Raw genomic sequence first — 12,209 nt, forward strand, 5'->3', positions numbered from 1 at the left:
GGCCAATGGCTTGGGAGGGCAGTGGGTGGGACAGAGGATGAGAATCATTCCTACTAATCAGCTATTGTCCTTTGCCATGGTTTGAATGCTTGTATCCTTCTCCCTCAAATTCATAGGTTTAAATCCTAACCCCTAAAGTGATAGTATTAGAAGATGGGGCTTTTGGGAGGTGATTAGGTCATGAGGACAGAGCCCTAATAAATGGGATTAGTGCCCTTAAAAAAGAGACCCCAAAGTACTAGCTCTTCCCTTCCACTGTGTGAAGACACAGCAAGAAGGCACCATCTATGAACCAGAAAGCAAACCCTCATCAAACACCGAACCTGCAGGCACTTGATCTTGGACCTTCAAGTTCCAGAATATTAAAAAAAAAAAAAAAATCTGTGGTTTATAAGCTAGCTAGTTTATGGTATTTTCTCACAGCAGCCCAAACAGACTAAGATACCCTTGGTTAGAAGAAGCTCTCATGTTGCAAAGCATCTCAAGCAAGCAATTAGCGGGTGGGGGTGGGAAGACATCTTGGATGAAAGTATTGTGGATTTTGTCCCAGCATTGCATGCACTCCCAAAGGATATATACTAGAATGTCCAGAACAGCACTTTTTGTAACAGTCTCTAACCAGAAACTAAGGAAACTCCCAGCAACAATTGAATGAATACATTTTGATCTATTTAACAATGGAACCCTATAAAACAACTAAAATCAAGGATCTACAACCATACACAAGAAAATAATCAGATCTCACAAACAGAATGTCGAGTGAAAGAAGCCAGGTACATAAGAGTACATATTGTATAATTCCCTTTATGTAAGACATAAAAACTGGTAAAAATCTATGATGTTAGAAATCAGAGGCCAGGTGCAGTGGCTCATGCCTGTAATCCCAGCACTTTGGGAGGCCGAGGCAGGTGGATCATGAGGTCAGGAGGTCGAGATCATACTGGCTAACACAGTGATCATACTGGCTAACCCGTCTCTACTAAAAAAAAAAAAAAAAAAAAATTAGCCAGGCATGGTGGCAGGCACCTGTAGTCCCAGCTACTCAGGAGGCTGAGGCAGGAGAATAGTGTGAACCCAGGAGGCGGAGCTTGCAGTGAGCCGAGATCATGCCACTGCACTCTAGCCTGGGCAACAGAGCGAGACTCTGTCTCAAAAAAAAAAAAAAAAAAGAAAGAAAAAAGAAATCAAGAGAGTGGTTAGAATTAAATAGGGGTGCAAAAAGGGCTTGTGGGACACTGGTACTATTTTATTTCTTGATTCTGTGTGCTGGTAACATTGGTATATCTAGCTTATGAAATTTCATTGAGCTGAACACCTATAATATGTTCACTGTCCTATACGGATATATTATACTTCCATGAAAAGATCTAGAAGATATAATATGGCCTTTGGGAGATCTGGAACCCACAGTATGCTAATTTTGAAAGGATCCCTGACTATTCCTGGGCCAGAGTAAGCCTTAATCACTTCATTTGACAATAAGACTCAAAGAGAAGGAACATGATAACAGTGGCAGCAACACAGCAGTAGTAAAAACATACAACAATAAGCCAATATTTACTCAATATTCACTTGTGCTAAGCACACCACAAATTTTATCTTATTTAACTTTATAATACCCCTATGAAATATACAGGTATATCCCATTTAATGGCTGAGGACACTGAAGTTCTGAGGGGTGAGGAAATAGACCTGACTCCTGATTTAAACACCCCTTCTGCCTCTTCATGGGACCAAGGAGCTCGTGGCTAAGTGAGAACTTGATCCAAGTCTCCTAATGCTTGAGTCAATATGCCTCCGTGGTAGGCTGCAAAATGGCCTCCCAAAGACATGTCCATGTCCTAATCCCCAGAACCTGAAAATCGTAACATATTTGAGGAAGAAGCCCTTGTAGATGTAATTAAATTGAGGATTTTGAAATGAAGAGATTATGTGGATTATACAAGTGGGCCCTAGATGTCACCTCAAGTATCCTTAGAGAGGCAGAGGGAAATTTGACACATGCACAGAGGAGAAAGCAATGTGAAGATGGAGGCAGATACTGGAGTGATGCGGCTGTAACCATGGAATGCCAAGGATGGATTGTTGGCAGCCACAAGAAGCCGGGACAGACTCTCTCCCAGAGACAGCCAACACCCTGACTTTCAAACTTCTGGCTTCCAGAACAGTAAGAGAATAAATTTCTGTGGTTTTAAGCCACCAAGATTGTGGTAATTTGGTACAGCAGCCCTAGGAAATGAACACTCTCCCTAAACATAACACAGCAGCATCTAAAGAGAGTGTGCTACAAAATGGCAACAGGTGTCCTTGAAAAACACGCCAGAATCACCAGGTTTGGAAAACAATGTTAAGTGGGTTTCTTTATGATTGGACTTCTCAGGCCCTATGTCATGCTTATTGTCCCTTATGAATCGTCGAAGAGATATGGTACCATAGACTTTTCCAAACTTGACCGGCCTCAGAACTGTCTTGTCCCTGGCACATTCTCAGGAAGTCCTGCAGTACACCACACTGAACACACTGACCGGACCCAAGAGGGAACAAAGGCCTGAAAAGTTAAGAGTTATCACTTTGCGAAGCTCATGATTATCCTTCTAAAGGCCTCTACCACAGTGCAGTAGCTATGAGGGCAACAGTTGCACCAGATAATCTCCATGGTCCATTCCAAATCTAACATTCTCTAATTCTTTATGTACAACAACAGTTCTTGTCCATGGTAGACACTGCTAATCAATCGCAGCACCATTTCCCTAAGCCCTGAAGAGGCCCCTTTAATTTTTTTTAAACAGAGCTGCAGGCAAATAAAACCCCTGTACTATTCCTGTCTTAGTAACTCAATGAACAGTCCAAATAAATAAACCATGGCTTGTGGGTTTTCAGAAATGCCTGTATTATTCTCTTCTTGCCCGGGGAAGGACATCCTCTTCCCCACCAATATCTGTTGATGTTTTTCTCCACTTTTAGAATATGCAACCCATTGCTCTGATTTTTAAATTAGTACTCCACCAATAACATTCAGTAAGAGGTTGTGGCTTTCGGGCCCAGAGAGAAGAGCAAGTTTGGGGCACTAAACATACAGTTCAACCTTTGTTCCCTGGGAAAGATTCACTCTGACAGATTAAAAAATATATATGTTTACTGCCTTCTGAGTTCCAAAGCCATTTGTGGGAGTTGTAGTGGATCTTAAAAACTTCTGGATCCCAAATCAATTCCCAGGACAGCTGCGTCTGTCTGATCAGACTTCCTAGTCAGGAGAGTTCAGAAGCTTGGGTTCTTCAGAAAACAACATTAGCTGGGGTTGCAATTTTTAAAAGGTGATGAGACACTCATGCCTCATTTGTACTGAGTGCTGAAATAACGCCTCACTCCAAGGGGTTTATAAACCTCCACAAGGGGCAACTATCATTGATCTGGTTTACAATTAATAAAAAAGAAGGCACAGAAATATGAAGTGTATGGACTTAACAGTGTTGGAAAGCATATTAATCTCTACATCCCCCAGGAAGTAAGAAGGAGATGAGGAAAGGAGGAGAGTAATAAAAATAATTTAAAAAATTTTAATTTCCTAACAATTTTCTTGCAGTGTTTGTTAGACACTGGCCCAGGTACCAGTTAATCAGTCAGTCAAAATTTATTTAGGGAGCCCTCCTAGAAGGAAGGTACTGTCACTGAAGATGGGATTTAAATGATGCAATCCTTGTCTTTAAGGGACAAGGAGGGACAGGGGCAGGCTTGTTATACTGAAAATAAAATATTTTGGATCTTGAAAAGTGCTTTGGAGAAAAGTTGGTAAGATAATGTGGCCAAGAAAAATGTGGGCTGTGGAGTGTAGTCATAGAGCGAGGCTAGGTAGGAAGTCCTCTTGACAGAAGGACATTTAAGCTAAGATCTCAATGATGAGAAGCTGCCAGCCAGGCAAAGATCTAGGGGCAGAACATTCCAAGCAGAAAGAACAGCAAGCACAAAGGCCCAGAGGTAGGCAGAAACTAGGGCTGGCCTGTGGCTGAAGCACAGGTGCTAGTAGCCAGGTAGGAAGATGCCCTTGAGAGGTAGGCACAGGCTAGAACTTGCTAAGGTGGGAGAGTCTCACAGGTCATGGTAAAGTGTTTGGTTTTGTCCTTATTGCAATGAGAAGCTGTCTGAAGGTGTTAAACAGGGTCGTGTTATGATGTGATTTAAGCTTCAGAACCACTAGGTGTTTGGGAAGGTTGTCAAGTAATCAAGGTGAAAAATGATGGCAGCATGGACTAAAGTTGGACCTGTGGAGGTTTGAGATATATATCTTTTCTATCATATTTTTTATAGAAGTATAATTTACATACAACAAAATCCATTGACCTTATATGTAGAGTCTCATCAATTTTGAAAAATGCCTATATCCATGTAACGCACACTCTATCAAGATATCAAACATTTTCAGCACCCCAGGAAGTTACCTCAAGCTCCTTTCTAGTCAGTCCTCCCTCCCTCTCACCCTCACCTGCTACAATTTGGGGTATGTTTTTGAAGTAGAACTGAAAAGACTCATTCTCATTGGATCGGATAAGGGAGGGTAAGAGAAAGAGAAAGAGAAAAATCAAAGGTGCCAAAGAGTTTTTAGCTCAAGCAACTGGTAGCTGGAGGTACCATTTGTTGACACAGTAAAGGCTTGAGGAAAGGAAAAAAGGTGGCGCTGTGTTTTGACACAGCAAGTCTGAGAAGCCGATTGGACATCTAATGAAGATGCTGAGATGAGATGTGTATCTGAGTCTGGAGCTCAGGAGAGAGGTCCAGGCTGGAAATGTGACTTCACTAGTCAAGAGTACAGTGTAACATGAAGCCACTGGCTGGATGGCGTCAAAAAGGGAGCAATAAAGATGAAAAAGACATGAGCAAGCAGGAAGGAGGCAGGAACGGCTGACATAAAAAATAAAAAATTAGAAGAGGAGAAAGAGCAGCAGAGGAAATTGGGAGGTGGGAGGTAGGAGGAAGATAAAGCAAGAAGGAGACAGAAAGTTATAGAACGAAGCAAAAGGAGGAAATGATCCACTGGGACAAACCCTGCTGACAGGCAGAGGGCGACCTTCACATCTCTTAACATATTTAACCCTCCCTAAAACTCTGTAGGGTAGATGTCCCAATTATTTCCATCTTACAGACAAGGAAACTGAGGTTCAGAGAGGTAAATGACTTGTCACATTGCTAATAAGTGGTGGAGCCACCATTTTAATGTTTAACAATTTTCCCCAAGTGTGTTCTGTGGCACATTAAGAGGTGAGGCTGCAAGGTGGTTCCAGGGTCACATTAGCACAGTACATGCAATATCAAGGCTAAACAGGTTTCTCTACTCCAGGCCTTCTCATAGCCTTTGAATTGCAATTGCTCAAGAAGGATGGTATTTTACATATCATCTCACACACATGGTTCCACACACACGGTACCTTTTTTTTGTTTTCTGTTTTAGAAGAGCAATTCACCAAACAGGTGTTCCCAAGATCACAGTAAGAGAACCACTGCTAGAAGGCAACATGAGCAAGTTTTCAAAATGTGTTTAAACAAAGTCCAAAGCGCCTTCTTGGACATTACATCACTTGTACCCGAAGGAGAAAGGGTCGACATGAACATACCATTTTACAGATAATGAAGCTGAAGCTCATGAGGTTAAGTGGTCTGTCCTGTATCCACAATCCTGCAGCAATTAAGCAAGAAAAATCATTCCTGGTCCATGTGCCCCAAAGAGTAAGAGAAATCAGGTCAGGCCAAGGGAGAATCAGGCAAGAAGCTTAAATGAGGCTTCGTTCAGTCTCTGCCTCTCCTCTTTACAATATTCCCTTTGAGTTCACTTTCCACAGGATTACACTCAGAGTGGGGGGACATACAGAGAATGGAGGAAGGGCTGCAAGTGAGCTCAGGCTATGAGCACTAGGAAATGGCTTCAACTTTCTTGGGCTGTGTAGGGTGAGGTCTTGTGAAAGGATCCTGTGGGAGGCATTATGGATTGGAGGAAAGAAAGTGGCACCTACATCCAGGTGGAAAGGGCCCTTGATGGAAACAGAACTGTCTTAAGAATTCCAAAAGCTGGGGGAATTAAAAGCACTTCACAGTCAATCAGTCTTATCGTGGGTCATCTTGGTTCAGAACTTAGAGAACCCAAGACAAATCAGCTGGACACTCCTCAAGTTGTTGCCACGAGGGCCTCCGCCCCATCTGGTCTCCCTCAATTCCATCACGGTGGATTGTCTAAATGGGGACCTCATGGACTGCTGTCTACAAAATGCCAGCATCCTAGAGAAGCAGTCTTTGGCAGAGAGGCAGCAGGGTGGTTACTGGGTACAAATTATAAAGAGAAGACCACCCACCGTCCCCCACCTCCCAACAATCCACCAAGAGCAAATACTTGAGAGCACGGACTGCATTTAAGAAGCATCCCAGGTAGATGCTTGGAATTAGACAGTTGTAGGTCCAGGTACCCCGCATGGCCACTTGGTAGCCTTGTGTTTTAGGGGAGTTACCGAACCTCTTTGAGCTTATCCTTCCTCATCTGTGAAATAGGCTAGCTGATGGCACCAACCCTCATAGGGCTGTTGTAAGGATTTTTCAATAATAAAGAACAAACAGCAAAGTGCTTCTCAAGATAAAGTCCAGGGTTCCACTTGGATATTTCTTAGGTCATACTGCAGACCTATGAAATAGACTCTCTGAAGGATATCCCCATGTACTGTAAAATCTGAGAAAGATTGGTAAGACATTAAGTCTGTGCTTGGCAAAAGCTCAGTAAGTTAACAGGCATCATTCTGTTTATTGCTGTTATCATTTATAATATGCCAAGATGAGACCTCTTCTCCAGCCTGGACAACTTAGTGTTCAAAATTAGAATTTATCTAACATCCAACTCAACAGATGTTTGCTTATCCCCAGAAGCCTGAACAAAGCCTCAATCATCAGAAAATATAAAATAAAGCCAGTGACTAATTACAGCAGCCTGGGTGAATGCAGAGTAACCTTTTGCAAATGTTCCCAAGAGATCAAGTAGTAGTTGTTTTAAACAAAAAGTAGAATGAAGCAAACTTTGAAAGATGTGATAAAAGCAATGTCATGTACACACTCCCTGTGGATTGGCCATCTTGCCTGGGAAGGTGCTTTGTGAAGAGGGAGACTCTAGTGATAGGTATAAGGATTTCTCTACACAGGCTGGCTGTTAAAAGTCAAATGTGAAGCAATTCTCAAAGGCCTCTGGGCTAATCTTACAGGGAGATCATTCATGAGTTTTCCCAGACATTGAGTCCCACAGTACCTGCGTCTGTTCCCTTTGCTACCCCTACATCTTCCATTCTTCTGGAAGTTATCCAGATTACAATCTTCGCAAAAATGAGCCTTCCTTTGCTGGTCACACAGAGAAGCAGGATATGAAAAAACATTACCAACAAAACAAAACAAAGCAAAAAGCAAAAAAACCCAAAAAAACAAAAAAACAAAACCCAAAAACCGGAATGGTAATCAAATACTAAGTATCCCAGAAAAGAATCCCTCGCCATTCAGATTTTGAGAAAATAAAAAATATCAAAGAAACTTTTTTGGAACATCATATTTAAACCCTCAATACAATTTCCATAAAGTCTCATTATATTCAACTAGGATTACCATTCTGTGTTTTAGTAGCTAAAAAAAAATTATTCCCTCTGCTTCCTCTCATTGACATCAGAATATCACACCGAGTTTATATTCACCCAGCGCTCTCCTATTTTATGATAGTTAGAGGAAGTGCTTAATGTGACCGAGTACTTTTCAGGAAAGATTAAGAAAAATAGCTTCAGGAGCACAGCATCTCTGAGATTTGGTTTTCTAAATTATTTTTAAAAACCCACAGATCTCTGCATACACAACTACACAAAGCAGTACGCGTGTCCCTCAGTCGCCCCTTACCATCTTTTCATTGCCCATTTTCTGTATTGTTGATTCACTTCAGGGCAAACCCCACACAGAACCGCTTAGCCTGCTCTGCAAACAGCTCTACAAAGACCATAAATGTCACCACCAAATTGGTGAGTGCTAGTTCAAACCTTTGCATCTCTCTCATTCCTCAAGACATCTGTGTCCCTAAGGATAACAATTCTGGCTTAAAAGAAGTCTTGGGAAAAGGAGCCAAGAGTTTTTCCTGTTGAAGCTAAGTGGGAGGAGGCCAGTGGGGAAGTGGGCTCGATAAAACTGTCTCAAAAATAAGTTCCATCTTAAGCTCGCAGAGGGAATGAGAGAGTTATTTCAGTTTCTTAAATGGAAGTACAACCCCAAAAATAAAAAATAAAAGGCTTGCTGATGGAGAGGCTTGAAAGCCTGTGTGAGATTGAGGGTATCACTGAGGAAAGACTGCCTTGTAACAGAGCTTTCTTGTATTACACCCAAAGCTGTGTACCATCTGAGGCTGATTCAGGAAAATACTCAAATCTCCTGGTAATTTCCTGCAGACAGGACGTTTAATCATCTCCAAGCCTCCACCGCAAAAAAAAAAAAAAAAAAAAAAAAAAAAAAAAAAAAAAGCTAAACCAAATGATTCACACTCTTAAAACGAACCTGCCTTCAGAACAAGAACCGTTTTCTGGTCTTGAAAAGCAGCCACGATTTGTTATTCTAACAAAGTGTTCCTTTCCTCCAAACAGAAATAAAAGTTGCTCAAGGAGGGCTTGTCCTGATTTCTGTTCTGCATTTCTTGAAACTTCCATCCAGTCAACAGTTTCTCCTGGCAGGTTCTCAGAAATCCAGGGAGAGCTGGGTAATCAGTGACTAAGAACACAGGATCATTTTTATATGCCTCCCTAACCCCCACTTTTTGGCCCCATGGGAAGATGCTTTATTGTAGGATGAGCAGAATTAGCTGCACATATAAATTCTTCACTGCCCAGCTCACTTGACACCTTTATCTGAATTGCCCAACAGGCTGGGAAGATGTGGCAATTGATGATTTGAAAAGGAAAGGCCCAGATCTTCCCCAAGTGGTATTTGTTCTGTCTGTACAGACAGGGCCATGTCCATGTCTCTAATTACTCAACTAGCTGCACAGATAAAAACATTTGTATACAGAAAGCAGGGAACTCAAAGTATACAAATGATTCACACCACCTAAACAACTGCAAATAAAGGCCAGCCCAGCAAAATAAGGGCTTCTAGAAGCCAAAATAATTTAATATGGGCGGAAATGGAATTTGGCAATCCACACATCAGACTCTGCTCCAATTTTGGAAGGCATGTCTTCCAGCTGCCTCATCTTAAAAAAAAAAAAAGTAAACTCTGACCCTCTGCATTCGATTCTCAACCTCTTGCTTAGGTACACACAAGTGAACAGATGGGTGGGGGGAGCTAAAACTGCATCTTTTAAATCTTACCCAGCACCTACCCACAATCTTTCCTGATTATTTTGGTTTTAAAATTTCCCAGGGCATGGCTGCCCAGGAACCCCAGATTTGTAATCCCAGCCTTCACCAAGTCCTGACTCTTGCAGCATCTAAGAGGGTGCATTTGGTAACTTGGAGAGTAAGAATTAACTCTCTCATCTCCAAATTATACACTCCCCCATGTAGAGCTAGAAAGGGCCAGGAGAGGGGCCCTGTCTGCCTACCCCAATTTAGAAAGAACATATTAACAAATCCAGAGTTGCTTCATTACCAAAGTCCACCAAGAAGCAAAGAAATGAATTTTCAAAGTTCTGGGAAAATAAACAACTTTTCTCTTTTCGGGGATATAAGCTCAAAATATAAAGGTATGTGGGAAGAAGTAAGTCATGTTTTAAAGTAGATCTTCCTGGAGATGTTAAGAAATATTTTGAATAGAAAATAACTAGGTCATTAACAGTAAATACCTTTGAAATATTTAGGGAAAAATGAATTCTAAGGGAATAAAGGATATTTAAAAAGCAAGTCCAGGGATGTTTTCATGTTCCCCTTTAAGTAGTACTACTACAATAACACCACCATCCCCTCGTGATATTATGATTACCATTGTTGGTTAATACAGTGGCTGCACGAAAGGTGGATGACACTCAGACCCTCAGTTCACCAGGTCCCCACCACGGGGCTCCTGACTTCCCAGCGTCTGGGTGGCAAAGCGCATCTCTCCCAGAGCTCAGTTTCCAGCTGCAAGGCCCCTTTTTCAGGGGAGCTCCTGAAACCAAGAGCAAACATGTCCCTGCGCCCCCCTCCGTGCTCCCCAGCTATGGGGGGGCCACTTACCCGGCTTAGCCTTGCATTGCTCCGACGCTGCGGCGCCTCCGCCGGCCCGGGAAACTGGGGGGAGGCGGGGAACGGGGGTTGGAGACCCACGGGCAGGGGCAGGGGTAGCGGCTGCAGCTAAGGAACCCAGCGGGGCGTCGGCAGCCAACTGCCCAAAGCCGGAGGGGGCCCTGCAGGGGCTCCGCACAAGGGGGGTAACATTCCCGGGGCGGCAGCTGCTCTGTGCGCAGCTCCGGATCCAGGAAAATCGCTCAGGTCCTGGGGAGAGGAGCTCCAAGCTCTCTGGGCTGCCTCCCGGCTGCTTAAAGGGACGCCTCCCCACCTCCCACTCCGCTTATTGGTGAAAATCTCGAGCCACAGGCCAATCCTAGGCCTGTTCCCAAATTGAGATTTCAATCAAGGGAGCTACTACTTTAAAATTAGAAAGGGCTAATGGAGTGCTGAGCCACCTTTCAAAAGCAGAAGGACACAGGCTCTCTGGCCCTCAGACCAGAGGTCCTGAGAGCTGGCAGTGGCTGGAAGAGAAAGATTAGACTGTGCCGCGCACACAAGGAACAGGGGGCATGCTGGACTCCTAGGCTTCACCCCTCTTGTGGTCCTCCCCAACCCACTGCAGTCCTTCAAGGCTCATCCAGTTTATCATAGACACTGGAGGCCTACGTGGCTCTCTGCTCTTGGTGCTCCTAAAGCCTTTGCTTATGTCTCTTTTCAGCCACTCATCACATTTTCACTTTTTTGCTTAATCTGTCACTCCCTTTACATTGTAAATTCTACCAAGGTAGGGATGTTTTTATCAAGACATATCACTCCCTACGGGAACGTGGTGAGCTCTCAGTAAACGTTTGTTGATTGATTGAATGAATGAATACACGAAAGAATGAACAATGGAAATATGTCCCATGTTGGTCAGGACAATTGTTAATTAAGAGAGTAGTCAAAAGGTCAGGCATTAATTTCACACAAAACTGTGTTCATATATGGACTCTGCCTCTTATAGGTAGTTTCCTGCATTTTAGTTTCCTTGTCTCTAAAGCATGATCACGAAATTTACCATCCATAGTGTTGTAGTAAAGATTACATGAGCTCATGTTTAGTCTAGAGGAGATGCTCAGTCAGTAACCCCGGACAACTGAATAGTCAATAGCTGTTGTTATTACTGCAATTAAAATACATTTGCTGGAAATTTGAACTGAGTCTGACTGTTGATTTGACTTTGTAGTGAGCACAGTTATTAATGAAACAAACGTGAATTAAGTGCCAACTCAATGCCAGGCCCCATGCCAGGTACTAGGATCATCAATGAAAGATAAAGTCATTGACCACAAGGAACCCACAGTTGTGGCGGGGGGAGAAGGGGAGAGAAGGAAATAGACAAAGTGAATTATGCTAAATGATAAACAAGCAAAGACATATGTAAAAGAATGTTTATTGTAGGATAGTTTATAATATCAAAATAACTGAAAACATAATTATCCAATAATAGGGGACAAGGTTAGTAAATTATGATACATCCATATAATAGAATACTATACAGTCATGAGAAAGAAGAAGGAGAACTAAGTGCATCAATAAGCACTGAGCTCCATTGCTAAGTACAGTGCAGATAGTAAAACATATTTCTGCTTGCACAAAACATCTTCATGTATTATGTGCACATACATATGCTGTATATGCAAAAAGTACTTCCAGAACTACGCCTAAGAAAATTGTAAAGGTTATTATTACAGACAAGGTGATTTGAGGTCTAGGCAGATCTAAGAGGATAAGGACACTAATGTTTCATCATATGTCCTTGTATATTATTTGAACCTTTTACCATGAGCTTGTACTAAGGTCCTGGTTCTGGAAAAATGACATATGATGACCACCTGAAAACTCCAACCCTTCAAATACCTAGACATGCTAGATAAAATATAACACAAATTATTTTTAATGCCTAGCTGACTCACAATAAAGAAAGGAAGGCTGGGCACTATGGCTTACACCTGTAATCCCAACACTTTGGGAAGC

General features: G+C 42.5%; 1 protein-coding gene across 3 annotated transcripts in view; it reads right to left on the reverse strand.

The window, feature by feature from the left end:
* Positions 1-12,209, reverse strand: part of LOC105483373 (prickle planar cell polarity protein 2) — a 354,334-nt gene that overhangs the window by 159,949 nt on the left and 182,176 nt on the right. The window contains exon 1 of one of the 3 annotated variants that reach the window (XM_011744225.3): positions 10,200-11,553. The exons of the other annotated variants lie outside the window; for them this stretch is intronic. The gene's annotated coding sequence lies outside the window, so the exon portion shown is untranslated. Of the gene's footprint in view, positions 1-10,199; positions 11,554-12,209 lie in introns of those variants that run through there. 3 annotated transcript variants of the gene reach the window in all.

This window comes from Macaca nemestrina, chromosome 2, assembly GCF_043159975.1.
Source record: "Macaca nemestrina isolate mMacNem1 chromosome 2, mMacNem.hap1, whole genome shotgun sequence".
Classification (NCBI taxonomy): Eukaryota; Metazoa; Chordata; class Mammalia; order Primates; family Cercopithecidae; genus Macaca; species Macaca nemestrina.